We start from the raw sequence: 21,906 nt of genomic DNA on the forward strand, positions 1-21,906 counted from the left end.
AGCCCACCCCATTCAGAAATGTTGTATCCGCCCATGAGTTCAATTAAAACGATAACGTTTCTTAAAATAAATATGGCGTATTAACAATCAAGTAACTTCTTTTGGTTAGATAGAAATAAGTTAATAATGCAATTAAGACACCTGCAAATTCTACGATCGTTGTACCACTTACTTGATCATGAAGATGGGAAATTTGTTTTTCAATTTATGTGTGGTTTTTTTCAGTTGGTTTGTTGTAATTCTGCTTTGACTGCAGCTATTAGTGCTTTGAAAAAGCAGCTCGGTATTGATGTCACAAAGCAAAACATTCAATCCCATCTAAGAACTTGGGACAAACATTATACAATCATAAGTGACATGCTCTCCAAATCAGGTTTTTCAGAGGATAGAATCAGTTTGGAATGCTTGGGTTAAGGTGAGAACTACTTGCCAATTGCATACCATGTTTATAGTTTCCCTGTGAGTTGTGTATGTTGTGAACATGTTACTCCTACTTCTTTTACCCTTTTTACTTCAGTCTACGCTCCACCATAATAAGAAAAGCTCTTGAATTAACACTAATTTTCTTTTACTTGAAAATTTATATTTTATTTCTTTTGGTTTTGGTTAGTCACTCAAAATTAATTTGTTTTGTTTAACCCTTGGAAAGGAGTTTATTATTATAATTATTATTTTCTGAATAATTTTTCTTGTTCTTTGCTATTTTTCTTGTTCTTAGAGTCATATTATTGTCGTTATTTATTTATTTATATAATTGATTGACTAATTATTTTTACCTTATGTATAAGGAGTATATATTTCTTGATGGGTGCCTAATGTTCTCTCCAAACTTCAAACTGTGGCCATGATTCTGAGATGCACATGCACGTCCATGCCATGCCGTTAAAGATGCTCGGAATCTGCCGATTCAAAGCCCACAAATTCACACTAATTGGTGTAAAATTATACTTTTATTATTGTAATTCATGTTGTATAATTTTGCTTCTCAGTATGTTTCATTGTATTACTCATGTATATGTGGTATTGTGTAAAATGTGGCATACAAATAGAATTTGAAAATTTCTCCAATAATCTATAGCCGATATTGCTAATTAATGGAAATGGAATACATAAAACAATCTTATGAATAAAAATAAAGTACAGTGCAAAGCGTAGGGAATGTTAAGAAAGAAAATAATTCATGCAATTGAGATGAATGTCAAAATACAAAATTATTCGTTTAATTTCCTTCATCAAATTATCATCAGAATGTCACCACCATGGAAACTAGCCTTGTTAAGAATTTAATTTTAGTTACTTATTTTATTATTGCTCAGAATACGAGAAACATAAATCAGATTGAGCAGAAATTATTTGGCAAACAATGGTAGGAAGAAGAAAACAGAAAAATAACAATAATAATAATAAGATGATTAGAAATTGCAAGGATTTGCATTAAAACATACGAGACTTTAACATATCTCTGAGTCAGAAACTTTAACATCTCTGAGTCAATATCTCGATGTGATTGATCTCATTCTTCGTCATTTGTGTAGTGTGACCAGTTGATGGAAAACTAATACTTTCTTCCTTGGGGACAATGAGATTCCTTATAGGTACAATGTCTATAACAAATAAGAGCAACACACATTACCAAATTTGTGATACAAAGACATACGTTGTTGCCTTTTTGACAAATAACAATAATCCCCATCAAAGCTTCCAATGTAGTGCCCCATACACTGAAATTACCGTAAGGTCCATAAAGAAGTTCTCTGAACACATAATATTCGGTAGTAAGTGATATCCATGTTAGAGAGTAGTGAATATTGTCCCATAAGTGTCGCAAAAAAAAAACTACACATAAGGTGATCACAGACCTCATAGACTTTGCCAAACATCCAATTCGGTGATCATGCTTGAATTTTAATTTATATTGGTGAGCAAAATGTGAGAAAAATAAAATAAAAATGTGTATAAATATAGTCACCGTAGCATAGAGTCACGCCATATCAAATATAGCATAATATCCAATCATTTCATAATATTCTATAAGATTTGTATCTTCTCTATCATTGCAAAGTTGAGTATCCCACATCCAATGGAGGCAAAACCCAATAGAGTCCACATATTACTAGCATTTTTTGCATTCAAAAGTAAGATTAACTTCTCTTCGCATGGTTTTTGGTCTTACACCGGTCGATAGACTCTTCGCGAGCGTGCCAGAGTGTTTGTATAAAACACTCAAAATATTGAAATGAACACCAGCCTATCCCTTTTTCCGATGGCTGACTTTCAGGCGAATGTGTGGGAGAGAGACTAGTAAGAACTCCCAAGGTTCTTTTATGCCTTGATGCAAGGACTTTTTATCTAGGTGCTAAAAGAAATAAAAATGCAATGACTGAAGAAAATTAGAATGAACAGGCTGAATGGAAATTGACTTTAAAGAAAGACGGCTGAATGAAAACGGATGACAAGAATTTAATTGATTGCCATTGAATTGAAAACAATTTGAATTAAAAAGTGCATAATTAAAATGAAGTAAAGTAAAGCAAAATGCAGTGGCAAGAATTTAATCAATTGCCAATAAAAGGAATGACAAGAATTTAATCAATTGCCATTGAATTGAAAACATTTTGAATTAAAAAAGCATAATTAAAATTGGCAGAATGAAAATTGACTGAAAAGAAATAAAGTAAAGCAAAATGCAGTGGCAAGAATTTAATCAATTGCCAACAAAATGCAATGACAAGAATTTAATCAATTGACATTGAATTGAAAACATTTTTAATTGAAATGTACATAATTAAAGATTGGCAGAATGGAAATTGCAAGAAAAGTAAAGGAATGAAAGCAAAACTGGCCAAATTAACATAACGCAAATCTGATCAAAGATTGACCATTGAATATGTTTGCATGAAATAAATGACTGATAATATAAATAGCATAATTAAAGCATTGCAAGAGAAGAGTAAGTTACTGGAACTTAAATTCTTTGAATGAAATTTGGCATTTGGACAAAAGAAATAAAGATAAATGACGTAGAGTCAATTGAATGAATTTTGATTCATGTTTTGTGGTTGGTGCTAAACCTCTTGGAATGAATTACAATACTTCTATTTATAGAAGTTTCAATTAACTAATCTATCTTTATTTCTTGCTAAAATAACTCTCTTGCCTTGACTCTTTCTTTTCGCAATTTGAACTTAGTCAAATCCAATTGTTATTCTGCTTCTCTTCTCGTCTTTCCTCAGTAGACTCCAACCGAACATTCTTACTAAAGACTCTCCTTGATTTAGTCAAATACAAGTTGTCGAATTATTTCTGAAAAGTTGCTAAAGAAGGTGCTAATTTTTAGCAACTTCCTTCCAGCCGTATTTACCTTAAATGACCCAATAGCCATATATATATATATATATATATATATATATATATTACAATTCACACGGCTGCTTCTTCATTGAATTCTTATTTCATAGGAATTCAGTTCCCTTTCTCTTTAACTAAATCCATATTTCATAGGGATTTAATTGTTTTAACTCAACTAATTCCACAGTGTTTCCTTTTCAATGAACTTCCCATTTGAATTTAACTCAAATCTTAGAAAATATATTCTAGTACCAGCCTTATTGATAAGGTGGTTGAATATACTTCCCTTAATTTTCTCCCAATGTTTCTCAATAGGTCAATTTCCCTTAAGACATACTAAACACTTGTCGGCTCCTCATTAGTCCACATCACCGCTGAGGTGGCTGCCAAGTTTTGGTGCCAAAAACTTCATAAAAAAATAAGCCAAAGTTTGGAAAAACCCCTAAACTATATATAAAAAATAATAATTTACTAGCAAGCCAACATCAAATGATTTTTCTAAATAATTTTAATATAATATTGCAATTATTAATCATTCTAAATATGAATGATTTTCCAAAGTGTTGATTTTCGCATTCATTGTTAAATATATCAACTGACTTTTACATAACTTCATAACTTTTTTATACAACCAAATCAACATATTTCTTTTATCTTCCCTCTTTTTCATTTCATTAACTAATCAATCCTATATTAAGTAGGTTTGTAAAAATTATGTGGGATCCAGGCATAACCTTGGTTGGTTATTATTTGAGGATATATTTTTACACAAAAGGTATAAAACAACTGGACTTAAAAATATATAATTTAATTTTTTTTTTTTTTATAAATATATTATGACACATCAGATTTACAAAAAAAAAATATATATATATATATATATACACATACACTACGGTTGGAGATGCTCTTTTTCCACCTATACTTTAAGTTTTTGAATCGAACCAAGCAGTTATATTCCTCTCCGTGAATGTAGTAGGGTAAATTAAGGCAATGAGAACACTGTTGGTATTTTGTAAATCTAATTTTTTAAAATACCGACAGCTTCAGGGGCCATTTGCTAAGGGCTGACATGCTCCAAAAATGATTATGGAGAGTATTATGCAAAATTATCAGGGAGTATTATGCAATAGTTTTATATTTCAAGGGGGATTTGATGAGCGCTGAAAAGTGCGCATTTTAACTCCTTAAGCTAAAGTATTCTAGGACCTTTATCTATCTTACTTTCCCGTTTTAGATAAATTACGTGTTATTGTCCTTTTCAAGTGCTTATCCAAAAAGTAAGTCAATTTAGCCAAATAAGAGCATTAAAGAAGTTAAGTCAAGCTGAATGGAAGAAAGGAGCAAAGTGGGAGCAAAATGAAGCAAAGTGTGGAATTTCAGCATGTTCGATCGATCTCAGCATTTCTTCGATCGATCGAAAGTTCATCGATCTAAACAATTCAAGATGGATCCAAGCCCTTGTCCATATCCAAAAGAATCCAATAAGTTCGATCGATCCAACATTTCCCAAATCGATCGAAATAATTCGATCTTATCTACACCTACCACTTTTGTCTTCTTCCCAAAAATATCTCAGAGATGTGTCTTTATTCAAAACGGCGCCGCCAAGGAAGATCGATCTCTACAGCATTCGATGGATCTCAGCTATGTTCGATCAATCTCAACACAGTTCGATTGATCGAACTTCCTTAGGTCCGAAAAAAAATAGATTCTAGCTTATTAAAAGTTGACTCGTGATGCAATAATTGGAGGGACCTTGGTGTACAAGCCCAGACCATTGGGGTGACATTTTGACCTACCTATATAAGGATTGAGAGCCACTTTTAGAGCATATAGATATGTAGGGAGAGATAGTTGATATTCATAACTTATATTATTTTCTTATCTTGGAGAGAAGGCTAGAAATTAGAGAGCTTTTACACATTTTAGGAGTTCTTCCATTCTTCTAGGGTTTCCATCAAAAAGGAGGTCATTCCTACCATTGAAATAGCCCTTGAGGGTTGGATGACTACTTTAATGAGTGGCTAGACATCTACTTGGGGCTAAAGTAGCCCTTAAGTTTGCTTCCTAGACTTAGTTCTTTGTATATTTTTGGGGATTTATTTGTAACAATGTTTTGATCTTGGATTTATATATATATCTTGTGGTTTCTACTTGATATGTATGGATTAATGCTTTCAATTGATTATCTACTTCTAACCATATGTCTATGTATGCTAGAATGGATGATTCATGTGCTTTTCTCTAGATTTAGTAGAATTTATGCATGTCTATGTGTATGGATGAAGTTAATCTAGAGATGGTCAAAACATAGAACTTAATTGAACACTCTTGCAATTTATTTGATGGTTCACACTTGTTTCTTGATAGATTGTACCATAGCTTTAGCTTACTTAGTTAAATTTCATGTCTTTAGTGTAGATGTAGTGTAGTTGCTTTAAATCATAGATAGGTGGACAATCTACTCTTGTTCCTTAGTGTTCCATACTTATGAATGCATTTGGTGTATATTTCTAGATAGTTGTGTGTGAATAAATTGTGGTTTCATTGAATAGATTTTAGTCTCATTTGATAGGTTGTGCTTTCCATTTGATTTGGCTTGACAACCTATAGTTATTTGCCATCCATACCTAGTTTCAATTAATGTCACACACACACACACACAAGTTACAAGTCAATTTCCCCATTAATATACAATTGATAGTGTCTAGTGAAGTCAAGCTTAATGGTGAGCTCTAGTACCCTAAGTCCTCCCCTCTATATCTTTCTCTACTTTACTACTCATTGAATTTTGTTTACTTTAATTTCATTTGCATAATAGCTTAATCAATCATTTTAAACAATCTTTGATCACTTGACCTACTAACCCTATACATTGTTTCCATTGCAACGGTACCCATAAATCCCTTGGGACGATCCCTACTCACCCTAGCTATATTTTTAGTTAGAGGTAGTGGTGGCTTTTACAAATTTAAAACTTGGCCACATTGCACACTTGCACTCTTAGTTCAACATATTTTGTAAACTTTTGGTGCAATTGACGGCTACACACCAAGTTTTTGGAGCCGTTGCCGAGGATCTAATTGGCAACGCCGTGTTTTGGAAACAAATAGGAATTAGTACTATTTTGATCGTGTTTTTTTTTTCTTTATTTTTTCTTAGTTACTTATTGTGTTTGTTCTTGATTAACTAGGTGCATTGAGTGAAGGAAATCAAGTAAAGGAGAATTGAAGAGCAAGAAAGCCAAGTGGAGCTAAGCAAGGCAAAAAGACTAAAAATCTAAAAAAAATTGCAAAGCAAAGCAAGGCTAGGAAGTCGAAAGTTAAATTGAAGTTGCTTAAGGACCCTTTGTGAGATCTTTCTAACTCAAGCTCTAGTTAAATCATCGGCCAGCGTGGATGTTTGTTTTTCATTTCTTAGATAAATCGTGAGCCCGCGTGGAGGCAATTTACTTTTCTTTGCATGTTGTTCAAGCATGGGAGTATGAGATCATTGTATGTGAAGATTTGTTGTGGGGGCGAAGCGTTTGTTACATGCTTATTCCTTGTTATTGTCTTTGCTAGTGCATGCATGGTCGTAGGTCATTAAATCCTACTCTTGTCCCTCTTAATTTTCATCTTGAATCGGTTGTTCGTAATCCTAGGGGAAAAGGTAGTTCTCATCACTCCATTTCACCAATAGAGGATGTGAATGACGACCATGTGGAGGACCTTGGTCACATAGACCAACAAGGCATCCTCCACCCTAATGTGCATCATGACAACATCCAAGTACCATTAGGCATGCCTAGACCATTTATTCCACCACAACAACAAGGCCAAATTCCATTGGGAATGCCTTAACCAATCTTTGCTCCACAACCTCCCATAGTTCAAGCTAATCAAGGTGTTTGTGTAGCACCACCAATTGTGAATCCTCCCATTGCATTAAGAGACCATTATGTGCCTAATGAATATAATGCACCCACTTGCATTCAATTGCCTCCATTTAGAACACATCACTATGAAATCAAACCATAAACCATTCAAATGATTCCTAACTATCATGGACTTCCAAGTGAAGAACCCTATAAGCATTTTGATGAGTTTCTTGAAGTGTGTTTCACCGTGAAATACACGGACATGCCAGAAGAAGTGTTAAGACTCAAAATTTTTTCTTTCACCCTCAAAGACAAAGCAAAATATTGGTTTAACAATCTTAGGCCTTTTTCGATAACTTCTTGGGCAGAAATACAACAAGAGTTCTTGAAGAAGTACTACCCCGTATCAAAGACTAATGCCATGAGAACTTCAATTCGTGAATTTTCTTAAGGGGATGGGGAAATGTTTCATGAGGCATGGGAAAGATTCAATGACTTTCTTAGGAAGTGCCCACATCATGACATACCTAAGTGGCAATTAGTTCAATATTTCTTTGAAAGTTTACCGGATAATCACAAGAGTATGGTTGATGCATCTATGGGTGGTTCTTATCTTGATAAGCATGAAAATGATGTGTGGAAATTGTATGAAAGTATGAGTGAGAATTCAATGCATAGGTCTTTGTCTTCTAAAAATGATAGAAATCTAGGTGGAAGGAAGAATGTTGGCTTGTATGAAGTTGACAACTCCAATGATCTAGCCGCCGAGATGAAATCCTTATCTCAAAGGTTTGATCAATTTTTAATCAACCAAACTTCGGCGAATCAAATGTCTTCCTCCCCTAATCATGTTTATCATCATGCATTTAATGAATCATGTATGACTTGTTCTAGTGTGTTGCATTCTACTTCCAATTATCCCCATGGACATATGCAAAATGACAATCATGAGCAAGCAAATGCCATTTTTGTTAACCAAAGGAATAATCCCTATGGTAATCATTATAATCCAAGTTGGATGAACCATCCAAACTTGTCTTGGAAAAGCCAAGGGGAAGGCACAAACCCTCCCCAAGGTGGTTTTCAAGGAAAGTATGTTCTGCCTCCAATGCAAAGCCAATGTTCCTAAGGTTTTAGATCATCATCATTTCAATCACATGGAAACCAATTCTCTAATTCTCATTTCCCAAATCAATCATATTCTCAAGGAAACTCTAGAAGTCCCGCTTTTGAGGAAAATGTTTTGACCGCTTTAGGCACTCTAGAGGTGAACACTTAATTGCTTCATTCTCATTCTCAATCCATTGCTAAGCTAGAAACCCAAGTAGGGCAAATAGCTAGTACTTTAAATGCTAGAGAGAAAGGGAAAATGCCTTTGAATGCCTCACTAAAACAACAATGTATTGTGGAGACTCATTCCTCATCGGAAGGTCCCACAATTAAGCACGTCAATGCGGTAACAACCTTGAGAAGTGGGAAGATTGTGGACAACCAAGTAGGTATGTCCAATGAAGAGAGTAAACCGGTGCAACCAAAAGTTGACACCCGTCCCGTTTCACATTTTATTTCTCCTTCATTGCATGTGCATGATCATCATATTGAAAAAGCATTGAGAAATGATTTGAAAGATGAATCAAAGCATGATTTGAAAAAGGACTTGAAAATTTCTAATATTGATGATGTTTCAAAGAAAAATTTTGAAAAAGCTTTTGAGCCAAGAGCTCCATTTCCGGATGCCTTGAAAGGATCCATTTATCTTGATAAACAAAAGACCAAGATCAATGAAATCATTGAAATGTTTAGGCAAGTGAAGATTAATCTCCCACTTTTGGATGCAATTAAGCAAATTCTGGCTTATGCCAAGTTCTTAAAAGATCTTTGCACCCAAAAGAGAAAGAACAAAAGCCAAGCACCAAGGAAAGTGGTCTTGACCGAGCAAGTGAGCTCTATTTTACAACATAACACTCTCCCAAAGTTCAAAGACCCCGGTTCACCTACTACTTCTTGCATTATTGGTGACCATGTCATCAATTGGGCTCTCTTAGACTTATGAGCAAGTGTCAATTTTCTTCCACACTCGGTATATGTCAAATTAGGCTTAGGAGACTTGAAACCGACTTCGGTAGTTTTACAACTTGCCGACCGATCAATAAAAAAGCATAGGGGTATCATTGAGGATGTTTTAATTAAAATTGATAAGTTCTTCTTCCCAGTCGATTTTGTTGTCATTGACACAGAACCGGTTCCAAATCCTAAGAGCCAAATTCCCGTTATCCTTGGCCGTCCTTTCTTGACAACTTCAAATGCCAACATCAGTTGTAGGACGGGGATAATGAAAATCTCATTTGGGCATATGAAAGTGAAGTTGAACATCTTTAACCCAGCCCCGAATTCAATGGACCAACATGAAGAAGTGTGTGTTGTAGAGGAATGTATCAACCATGAATTTGATAAAGTTAAGTCTTTACTTGATGTTGAACATTTGCACAGAAAGTTGTATTGAAGTCAAGTATTCTAAGGGCATGGAAGCCTAAGAGTTATTTTGACCAAGGACCGTTAATATCTTTTGAATCAAATCCAATGAGTTCCTTAGGGAGCAATTTGTCGGGTGGGATTCAAAATTCCATTCACCCCATCAAGGAGGGGTTACATAACAAGATATTTGATCCGGGCTAAAAGAGCCCAACGTCTTGCTAGAGATGTTAAAGACTAGTATATGTTTCGTAGGGTTTATAACGTTATTCCTCCCTCATTTCTATTTTGCATTTCATTTCTTGCGTCGTCTAGATATGTTTTGGGGTTTATACACATTGATAGGAACTATGATTGAGTATGCACGCACTTTCATTCTGAAAATAGGCATTTTGTTCCCATTCGATCAATCTCAAAAGAGGTTCGATCGATCGAACATCCCTTCTTGCATCTAGTTATCCCTCTGTTCCATTGATCGAAATTTACCTGCATAAATCAACTCTCTGTGTATCGATCGAAAATTTTCTTGGATCGATCTGAAAGTTCCTAGATCGATCCAACTTTTTCTTAGATCAATCTTCACTCCACACTTAGAAATTAAATTTTTTGAGATTCATGAAAAAGGCCTCTCTGTGCATCGTTCGAACTTGTCTGCAGGTTTTCACCTGTTCGATCGATCGAAGTATCTTTCAGATCGATCTTACATTGATCGATCTATACCCCCTTTGTTGACTTTGATTTGACTTTTGAACTTTAATTTAATGAAAATCCAAAAATATTATGAATGCTTAGTTTATTTCATTTTATTCTCAAAAACTTCATAAATATTTTTAATTGTAAGAAATTTTTCAAAAATCTAAAAATATTTTCATTTTATCTTATTTTTATTTTATTTTTATTTTTATTTTTGTTTTTATTTTTGGATTTATAAAAAAAATAAATAAAAATAATAAAAATAATAAAAAAATGAAAATATTTTCTTTTAATTCAATTTTATTTAAATTTTTTTCTAAAAATCTAAAAAAAAAAAAATATATCAAAAATACTTAATCATTTCGAAGCATAGATCGATCTGTGTTCCTTTAAGATCAATTTATCTTCGATCGATCTGAGATTTTCTCAGATCGATCGAACTTGTCGGGATCAGTTTTTAAAATAAAATCGTAGGGTCATTTTGATTGATTTGTAAATCGATTTCAGACCCTCATCCCTCGCCGCTGCAACACCCATCCCTCTCAGCTCCGGTGAACTCTCTGGCAAGCTTCCCGAGCCTCGAATCTCTCTCTCCCGATCCACTTCTCTCCTCGGATTAGGTAAGTTTGTGTTTCCATTTCCATTTTCGAGCTTCAACTTACATGCTTGTGATGTTGCCATGCTAGATCTGAACTTCTCATATTTGATTCTTGCCATTTTTGACTTGATGAAGCATCTATATATATGTATATAGATTTGTGTATATATTTGATTCCGAATATGCTTTTGGGTTGACAAGTGACCTATATTGTGTTATTGTTGTGTGAAAGGGCCCCACAAGCTTGCTTGGGTGCCCCCGTGCCATCCACGTCACAGATCTGTGACTGTTTACTTTCTTAGCAGAGTTCGATCGATCTCTATTTTTCTCAGATCGATCTAGTAAAGATCGATCTCATTTAAGTCCAGATCGATCTCATATTTTTCAGATCGATCGAACATCACAGATTTGCCTATACACTTCACACACTATCTTTTGTGTTCCATGCTACCTTATTTATACCCAATGCCTGTGTTTTCCACATTGGATGCATTCTATACTTATCCTATTTAACATGTTTCACTTGGTCACTGTTTATTCGGCTGCATCATCACTTGCATAGATTCATGATTATTATTCTGAATTGTCTATCGTATTTGACATACATGTATCTATATACTATGCTTCACTTCTTTATGCCGGTACTAACTTATATTGCAAGTGTTTTTCTTTCTATTTTGCAGGCCATGGCTAGGGTAAAGACCGTTGCCCGTAGGCATTATCTACTCCTAGTGAGGAAGCGAGTAAAGGAGCAGGCAGGACCATCCCATGTTCAGGACCCCATTCCGGAGCCAACTCCAAAGCAGGTTGATGAGGCTGAGCAGCCTGAGCAGTTAGAGGCAGATCCAGCTCAGTCCCCATCAGCCGACTCTAGACTACAGTCTTCAGTCTCTGCATCATCTTCTGCAGCTGAGACTGCGCATATACCTTCTCCCTCACAGCCAGGCCAGGACCGCGACAGACCTACCAGGAGATACTCACGCCTTGAGGTGGCGCATGAGTCAGTATTTGACATTGTCTTCTTCTCCCGATACCTCCTAACCCGGTCCGCTTACGATGATATTGACCGGAGGGGCATTTCAACTATTTTGGCCCCAGTCACCTATCTAATTTACCCGCAGCTCATTCGGTTGTTCTACTAGAACCTCCGGCCAGCCCCGAGTAACCTGTCAGAGCTGCACACTACTATTGATGGCCACCCCATCCGGATCACGATTGATATTCTTGCCAGAGCGTTTCGATGCTCGCATGTCTGCCCTCCTGATGTTCATTATCCTCTCTTGGAATGGAGGCCTTCTTACTCAGACATAGTCGTGGCACTGACTGGCCATTATGCAGATGGCGAGACTTTTGCCACCCGGACTTATCTGCCCGATGACCTTTGGTTCTACGATTCGGTACTCTTCCAAAACGTATTTATGGCGGGCCATAAGATCCAGAGCCGTTCAGACTTTTTGGTGGCTTTATATTCATTCTTCACAGGCCACTGGGTATCCATGCCGGCACTCTACTAGAGTGTCATAACGAGGTTGTATTCGACTTACATCAGCAAGGCCAAGCCTAGGCGGGCCACTTTCCTTCCATTTGGCCATCTTATCACTTAGATCCTCCAAGATCAGCGCTATCCTTTCCACCCAGATGAGTATCCTGAGATAGGAGCTTGCCAATATGGCAAGAAGGAATGGAATAAGAGCTACAATGCTCTTATCAAGAGTCTGGTGGAGGATGTTGTTCTAGCAGCTGAGGAGCTTGAGGAGGAGGAAACAGCAGCAGCAGCAGCTGAGGAGTTTGAGGAGGAGGAGACAGCAGCAGCAGCAGCAGTAGCAGCAGACGATCCAGCAGTCGCACCGGCGGCTGCAGTACATATGGACATTGACTTGGAGCAGGAGTCTCCAGTAGAGAAGATCCCACATCACTCTCCAGCGGGGTCACCATTACATTTCCAGGAGTAGGCTCAGGATGCACATCATTTTCCTGATCCAGTGGTACCTGAGGCTCCAGCACTGACACCCGACTTTGGAGAGTGTATCCAGGCCTTGGAGGACGCAGTTGTCTCTCTTCGGTCATATGTGGCATCTCTCCGCTCCGATGTCTTAGCTGCACTGCAGGGCATATCCAGAGATATCAGGGGATCACGCCCCACTCGCCTTACCTCATCTTCCTAATCTCTATTCCTCTATTTTATTATGTTATATATCTGTGATACATTCCTGCTATTTTGATACAATTATGTTATTTTTGCGGCCAGTCTGTCGGCCCTATTACTGTGATGTACCATATACTGTTTTTATTTTCCTATTTTATGCATGATCTTTTGGATGTCATATTCTTCTACTGATATATCTGTCTATGATTGACTCCATTATCAGGTGCATCTCAGTGACTTCAGTGAGAGAGTGCTGCTCGAATTTTTCAAGACTACCATTTTCCCCTCTCATTAGTTCATTTATTATCTCATTTACACTTGTATGTCCACTGTGCACCATTATTATCCCTTTTGTTATCTGATCAGCTTTTCTCCCAGTGCCATCTTTTCATAACCACAATTAATTCCAAGTTTGGGGGGGTTATACCACTCATTTTGGATACTTTTGTCCTGGCCTCCTTTGCCATAGCCGCACTGGTACACTCTTTCCTTTGTTCTCTTTGCACATTGAGGATACTGTTCCATTTAAATTTGGGGGTAATGGGTGCTGTTGCAGTATTTGCTTTCAAGCTGTTACAGTATTTGCTTTCAATTTAAAATTTTGAGCATGACTTGTGTATTTGAGGGATTTTCTATGATTGGTCTAAGACTAGCTATGATTTTGATCTTTTGAGGACTATATTGCTTAGAATTTAAAAATTGTTTGACTTGAGAGTCCAATACTCCTTGTATACCTTATGGATGCCATTTAGGAATAAATTTTTCGAAAGATTGATATCTTGCTTGCACTTGTGGTCTACATCATCCTGATTTTGTAATTATTTTGAGATTCATTCTAGGATTCTACACTAGTACATGCGCACACTAGCATTCATTTGTGGGGCACATGCTTTGTTGATTATTGAATTGGTTATATCCCAATTGAGCTAGTAGTGCATTGAAAGCTTTCATCTTGATAAAAGTGGATAACAAACCCTTTTCATTGAGTAGTCGGGATTTTAGCCTCATCAAACACTGAATTTCTCGCGCCGAAAGGTGGAGGGCTCAAACTCTAGGTTAATAATTGAACTTGCTGAAAAAAAAAAAAAAAAAATAGAAAAAGTTGCAAAAGTAATAAAAAAGTGAGGACTTCTCCCAAAAGGTGAGAAGTAGGAAATGATTAGATGGAGGTTGTTTTGATTTATAGTCTAATTGATTTGAGCTTGTAAGTCCTTAGGGGTGTTTGAACACCTAGTGCCCTAAAGCCGTCTAGTTTGGGAGTCATTGACCTAACGCTCGACCTCATGGATCGCTAGAAAGCTTAATAGATCAACACATTGCACTATGCCTCCATCTTTGATCCTTAGGGATAGAAAAATATATATATATATATATCGAGTGAAAAGAATAAGCGCACCTAGATCAATAAAGCTTTAATAAAAAGTTCACTCTTTGTCTTGATGATCGGTACTAGATTTGTGTGCTAATTTGAGGGTAAGGATGTGATTATTTTTTTAGTTAGCTTAGATAGCAACATATTTGATGTCGGTCCACTCAAAAAGGATTCTAGAGTTGTTTTGATTTGCATGATCATTTTTTTGATGTATGGAGGACCATACTTGCTTGCTTGATGTTGAGATTTTGGGAGATTGCTTGGAAAGGGTTGAAAAATTGCATACTTGAGGTAGTTTTCTCCCAATGCTTGTTTGCATATTGGTGCCTCTTTTGTGAGAATGAGTTTAATGTTTGTTGGTATCATTTCTGGAAACCCTCACGAGACTTCACTCGTCCACTAAGAGTAACCTAGGGGTTTAAAAGGCTTGTTGCATATGCTAAATGTAATCATGTTCCCTACAAAAGTGGCATTATTCATTTATTGTTTTCTAGTTCATAGTTGTATAGTTGTTCATTTCATTCCTTTACTTTGTAGTTCATTGCTAGGGACTAGCAATATTTCAGTTTGGGGGTATGATAAGCGCTGAAAAGTGCGCATTTTAACCCCTTAAGCTAAGGTATTCTAGGACCTTTATCTATCTTACTTTCCCGTTTTAGACTAATTTTGTGTTATTACTCTTTTTAGGTGTTTATCCCAAAAATAAGTTAATTCAGCCAAATAAGAACATTAAAGAAGTTAACTCAAGCTGAATGGAAAAAAGGAACAAAGTGGGAGCAAAATGAAGCAAAGTGTGGAATTTCAGCATGTTCGATCAATCTCAGCATTTCTTCGATCGATCGAAAGTTCATTGATCTAAATAATTCAGGATGGATCCAAGCCTTTGTCCTTATCCAAAAGAATCCAACAAGTTCAATCGATCCAACATTTCCCAGATCGATCGAAATGATTCGATCTTATCCACACCTACCTCCCACCTACCACTTTTGTCTTCTTCCCAAAAATATCTCAGAGATTTGTCTTTATTCAAAAAGGTGCCGCCAAGGAAGATCGATCTTTGCAATATTCGATAGATCTCAGACATGTTTGATCGATCTCAACACATTTCTATCAATCAAACTTCCTCAAGTCCCAAAAAAAATAAATTTAGCTCATTAAAAGTTGGCTTATGGTGCAATCATTGGAGGGACCTTGGTGTGTAAGCCCAGACCATTGGGGTGACATTTTGACCAACCTATATACGGATTGAGACCACTTTTAGAGCATATAGATATGTATGGAGAGATAGTTGATATTCATAACTTGTATTATTTTCTTATCTTGGAGAGAAGGCTAGAGATTAGAGAGCTTTTACACATTTTGGGAGTTCTTCCATTCTTCTAGGGTTTCCATCAAGAAGGAGGTCATTCTTACCATGGAGATAGCCCTTGAGGGTTGGATGACTACTTCAATGAGTTGCTAGACATCTATTTGGGGCTAGGGTAGCCCCTAAGTTTGCTTCCTAGACTTAGTTCTTTGTATATTTTTGGGGATTTATTTGTAACAATGTTTTGATCTTGGATTTATATATATATCTTGTGGTTTCTACTTGATATGTATGGATTAATGCTTTCAATTGATTATTTACTTCTAACCATATGTCTATGTATACTAGAATGGATGATTCATGTGCTTTTCTCTAGATTTAGTGGAATTTATGCATGTCTATGTGTATGGATGAAGTTAATCTAGAGATGGTCAAAACACGAGCTTAATTGAATACTCATGCAATTTATTTGATGGTTCACACTTGTTTCTTGATAGATTGTACCACAGCTTTAGCTTACTTAGTTAAATTTCATGTCTTTAGTGTAGATGTAGTGTAGTTGCTTTAAATTCATAGATAGGTAGACAATCTACTCTTGTTCCTTGGTGTTCCATACTTATGAATACATTTGGTGTATGTTTCTAGATAGTTGTGTATGCATAAACTGTTGTTTCATTGAATGGATTTTGATCTCATTTGATAGGTTGTGCTTTTCATTTGATTTGGCTTAACCTATGTTTATTTGCCATCCATGCCTAGTTTCAATTAATGTCACACACACACACACACACAAGTTACAAGTCAATTTCCCCATTAATATACAATTGCTAGTGTTTAGTGAAGTCAAGCTTAGTGGTGAGTTCTAGTACCCCAAGTCCTCCCCTCTATATCTTTCTCTACTTTACTACTCATTGAATTTTATTTACTTTAATTTCATTTGCATAATAGCTTAATCAATCATTCCAACCAATCTTTGATCACTCGACCTACTAACTCTATATATTGTTTCCATTGCAACGGTACTCACAAATCCCTTGGGACGATCCCTACTCACCCTATCTACATTTTTAGTTAGAGGTAGTGGTGACTTTTACAAATTTAAAACTTGGACACATTGTACACTCGCATTCTTAGTTCAACATCTTTTGCAAACTTTTGGTGCAACCGACGGCTACACACCAGGATTTTTCAAACTTTTTGCCAAAACAATAAAGAACATTATTTTCACCATGATAAACAACATGTAACAGGATTTCTATGAATTTTAACTTCTTACTTACTTTGAGAGGTAATTTCTTCTATATTATTAAATCAAAGGATTTAATTTATTGTTCTTTTATCCTTGATCCTTTCGGGCTAAAAAAATAAATAAATAAGAAGAGAGAGACAGAGAGAGAAAAGAAAAAGAAAGAGAAAAGTTATTTAGTAAATTTAATTAAATCTTAATTAACACGAGAAAAAACTAATAACTCATAATGATCCTAAAAATAACAATAATAATAGGTACCAAGAAAAATAGATGTGCTTAAATTCGGATGTTGTTTGTGGATGTCACATATATTGTAAAATAAATAGGCACAATTTGATGATTTAAATTAATTGGAAATTTTTGTAAGAAAATACTTTTTTATAACAAAAAAATATATATATTACAAATATTCTAAGAATGCTATAGACTGTTGAATTTTTATTTATTTAATAACTCAAGTTTGCAGTGAAAGTTTCATCTTTTATTTAACCATTTAAGTTTTAACACAATAAAATTCGATTCGAAATAGAGAGAATTAATGAAAACCAAATACGAAATACTTACTGATATTTTTTTTTTCTGCAATTGTAAAATATTTTTGATAACCAATTTATAATTTGCTTCATTATTTCTTCCTGGTTCATCTGTCAATAAAACAACACAACAAACAAAGGAAACTTTTTTAAAAAAAATGATATTTTCTCTGCATTAATTATACATCTCAAGACTCCCAACTGCATACTAATTGAAAAGGAAGTAAAGTAGAGTAAAGTCACCTTTACTAAAATGCACAAGCAGCAAAACTTTATTCGCTATGAAAGGATCCATCTTGCTGAGATCATCATCCATCTCTAGAGAATAGCGGGGATCATCGATTTACTTTAAAAATTGTGATTTACTAAATTCTATTCGATAAAAAAAAAACAATTTAAGTGACCTAAAATAGTTAAGTTTATGTTTATCAAGTAACAATTCGACTAAACTAAAATACTTAGCTTATGTTTATCGTATCAAATAAATAAAAAATAAATAAAATTAAAAATCATAAATATACTTTAAAGGACAACATTTCTTAAAATAAATACTTCGTATTTAACAATCAAGTAAATTTTCATTACCCAACTTTCTACGAAGCCCAAAGTTATAGCTATGGCCTTACAAGTTTGGGCCATCTCAACCTGGCCCACTCACAATTCGTTTGGGCCATAGTTTTTGAATGGATGAGAGCCAGCGGTCAACTTTACTTGTTGTAATTAATATATAGTGCATTTTGAAATGAAATCCACTTACTATCATATATTATGAGTGAGCTTTGGATTATTTAAGTCCCACTAGAGCACCATTGAATCGTAGAATAGACTTCTGATACTTGGATGAATGTATCCAGTGTAAGTTGGAATTCCCTTCATGCAAGTTTACCACTTAAATCTCATTTATGTCACATGACTAGTATATTATAAGATTTGAAATGAATATCAAATTTTCTTTGTTTTTTTTTTACCATCATCGATGATGGTGGTGACGGGTCGTTTAAAGCACTCTATAATCCACATTATCAACTTTTTTTCAAAGAGTAGCCTTAAGTGGATTCGATCTCCCAATGTCCAATATGTGAGATGATAGTCTTTGCCATTAATCGATCTATTATTAAAGGTGTCTCACATCGGATCCAGAGAAAAGTAAAATGGGTATAATGGGTGGGTATGCTGCTCTACATAATAGCTTAATCTTTTGGGTTAAAGGGTAAGCGTCTGACCCGCTATAATTGGTATCAGAGTCAGATCCAGGTCTTGATTCGGTGTCATGCCAAGCGTCCAGGATAGAAAGTGAAATGGGATTCGGTAGGGTGGCCCGACCGCAGCGAGGACATTAAGAATTCGTGTAATGAAGAATGTTATAGATATTTTACATTGAATCCGAATAAAAAGAGAATAAAAAGAAATAAATTGGCCCAACTACAATGAGAGTTGCAATTCAATTGAAAAATAATGTTGAGTCATTCCAGTCTACTTTCGTCTTCATAGTTGATACTCACACACACATGCCTCCATTAAGGTTTGAACCATTGACCTCCTTTTGAAAAATAAAGACCTGATACCGTTAAGTTACCGACCCATTGATATGTATTTCTTCCCTAGAGCCAATAAGATTAACAAATAATACATTGAATGCCAAGTGCCAACCATATGTATAGTAAATAAGAAGTAAAGAATTTGGAGGACTTCGTCTTCCTTTTGGAGTCGGAGTTTGTGATTATATATTAATAAAAATGAAGTGGCGCCAAGTTGTTTGGAAGCTAGCATTTAGGTTCTGTTTGTTTGGATGTAAAATATTTTTTAGAAAAAATATATATTTTTAATTTTTTAGTGTTTTGTTGTCGTAAAATATTTATGAAGAAAAAAAATATTAAAATCTAACAAAAATAATTTACCCATCAATTTTCGGCAGGTTTTTACATGTCCTAGGACATCCAATGGAGTCGACCTTAACCTCAACTTAGACTTTGTCAAATATCGAAATATAAAAATTAAAAAAATATTTTACCTCAAAAAAAAAAAAAAAAAAAAAATTCGAAGAAAATATTTTAGTGGAAATAAACGAGCCCTAGTTTTGTTCATTTCATGGTTTTTGTGTAATAATAATAATAATAAATTATATATGATCAGGCCTAATAAAAGCTAATAGTAGTTAATTATGGAGTAAGAAAATAATTTGAGAGCACAGTTTTGAATAATAATAAGCATCCATAATGAACCAAATTTGTTCTTTTAACTTAATAAATTTTTTCAGTTAAAAATTATTCATACTTTAATTTCAATTATTTTTTTCCCGGTGAATATTCCAATTTCAATTATTATTAAGCCAACATATTAAAAACAATTCAAACTAATTCGCGCATGAGTTAAGAGCAGGTGACGACAATTAAGCAATGACGATACTTAACACATCATAATTAAGTACTTCAATTTTTACACTTTGATTGCTGCCATTTTTTATTTTTATTTTTTATTATATGACACGTTGTATGCAACTAACACACTTGGCAAGGACGGAGGGAGTTAAGGCTTTGAGGCACTCCCCCCTAGTTTGTTTTTATTATAATTATATTTTTTTTATCATAGGGACAGTCATTTTTTCGAATGATGTATATTAATGTCCTATTTCGTCATCTTCTAATCCACACCTAGTGTATTTTTTTATGTAAAATAATTTTATGATAAATTATTTTTAAATTATTATTATTATTATTATTGGAGTGACATATATTTTTTTTCGAAAAATGTATATTTTTAAAGGGGTTTGGATCGTTATTTCAAACTTATAACAACTTAACTTATAACAACTTAAAAAGCAATAATGTATAATAATGTATGATATAAATAAGAAATTTAAACAGACTTACAGAAAACTTTCCTTTCTTGAACTTCCAAGCTAGTACAGAGAAATATTACAAAAGGAAGAAAAGAAAATTGAAAGATACATGGAAGGGAAACTTTGCCCTCTATTTTATACATAAAATAGACTTGAAATTATCATTTTGAAGTCCGCATAGTGCATGGGATCGTGTGCTTGAATAATGCAGTCGGTCGGCCCACCACTAAGTGCTGTCTCTTTATCTGATGGAAGGTAGACATCTGATTAAGGAAATACTGTAGAACCAAAGACTTTTGGGAAAAGTTTTTTGTCTTTTTCTGTCGACAGGATAAGAGGAATCTTTACTTTTTGGGTGGTTTCATCTTTTCCTTCAAGTGGCTGGTGAGAGAGTCCCAATAATCAACTACTGTGGGTTCATCTTCAGAAATAAGATCTTCATTGGGATCTTGTGCATAACCAGCTAGACAGGAAAACTGATTACCATCTTGACTGGTCTGGCTAGAGACTGATATCATGGAGGCATCATCTCTTACTGTCGATGTAGAGGAATCAAAAGTCGTAACAAATTTATTCCTCATAAAATCCATGCATTTAACCATTAAATCTGCTTCGGTAATTAATGGTTGTTGCTTTCTGATCATATCTTTAACAAGTTCAAATGGGTTAAAGATTTCTGGTTCTGGAATAGTTAATTTTGGAACCTTATCCATGTATTCCATTGTTTTCTTTCTGATATGATGGAGGAGGGCTTGGATAGGATCTTGAGTCATGCCCGACCACCATCGGTAATAAAAGATCCTCTGAAGGACCGGTAACTTGTCAGTGGTATAACCACATTGAAAATCCCATTTCCAAATCCAAGGGATTCCAAATTCAGCAAAGAACAATAGGGTGGATTTCCCTACAGGAATATTATCATGTCCCCTTAATTGAGGATGAAATTGTTGCCATGGCAAGTATAATTACCTAATTGATTCGGGCAACATATCCAGATCAGGGCCAACTATAGCCCACCAGGGTATAACCCAGTTGGGGAAATCAGCCTTAACTGATTGAGGGCATATCTTGAAGAACCAAGAATGCTTATGCTTCGGATTTTGATAAAAGAACGAATATGTCCAAGCTGAGATATAATCCCAATAATTGTAACTGTGACCATAGGATATTTTCCTTAGCAAATTAGGATTTAATCCCCAGTCACTAGGCCGTATAAGCCTCTTAAAGATAGCTTTACTATAAGTAAGAGGACTATTTTTGGAATTCGGAAATTACTTTGTGTGGTTGATCTCCACAGAGGAAGTTTCAGTAAGAATGGCTTCATAGATATATCTATGGCGACCATCCGGTGCAACATATTGTTGTGTTTGGAAATATCTGGATTTCACTTCCCAAGAATCTGGCATCCATTGCTCATCCTGAGAATCTAGTACCAATATTGTCTGAATATACCTTTGATTAAGTATCCATGGAGTTTCTTGTTCAAGA

At 35.0% G+C, this 21,906-nt stretch overlaps 1 pseudogene; it reads right to left on the reverse strand.

The window, feature by feature from the left end:
• Nucleotides 1-7,636: 7,636 nt before the first annotated feature.
• On the reverse strand, nucleotides 7,637-7,735 carry LOC132297883 (small nucleolar RNA R71; annotated as a pseudogene).
• Between the last annotated feature and the right edge of the window lie 14,171 nt (nucleotides 7,736-21,906).

The sequence above is a fragment of the Cornus florida genome, unplaced genomic scaffold (genome assembly GCF_030987335.1).
Source record: "Cornus florida cultivar Cherokee Brave unplaced genomic scaffold, ASM3098733v1 CherokeeBrave_3.0.0_Hap2_Chr02, whole genome shotgun sequence".
Classification (NCBI taxonomy): domain Eukaryota; kingdom Viridiplantae; phylum Streptophyta; class Magnoliopsida; order Cornales; family Cornaceae; genus Cornus; species Cornus florida.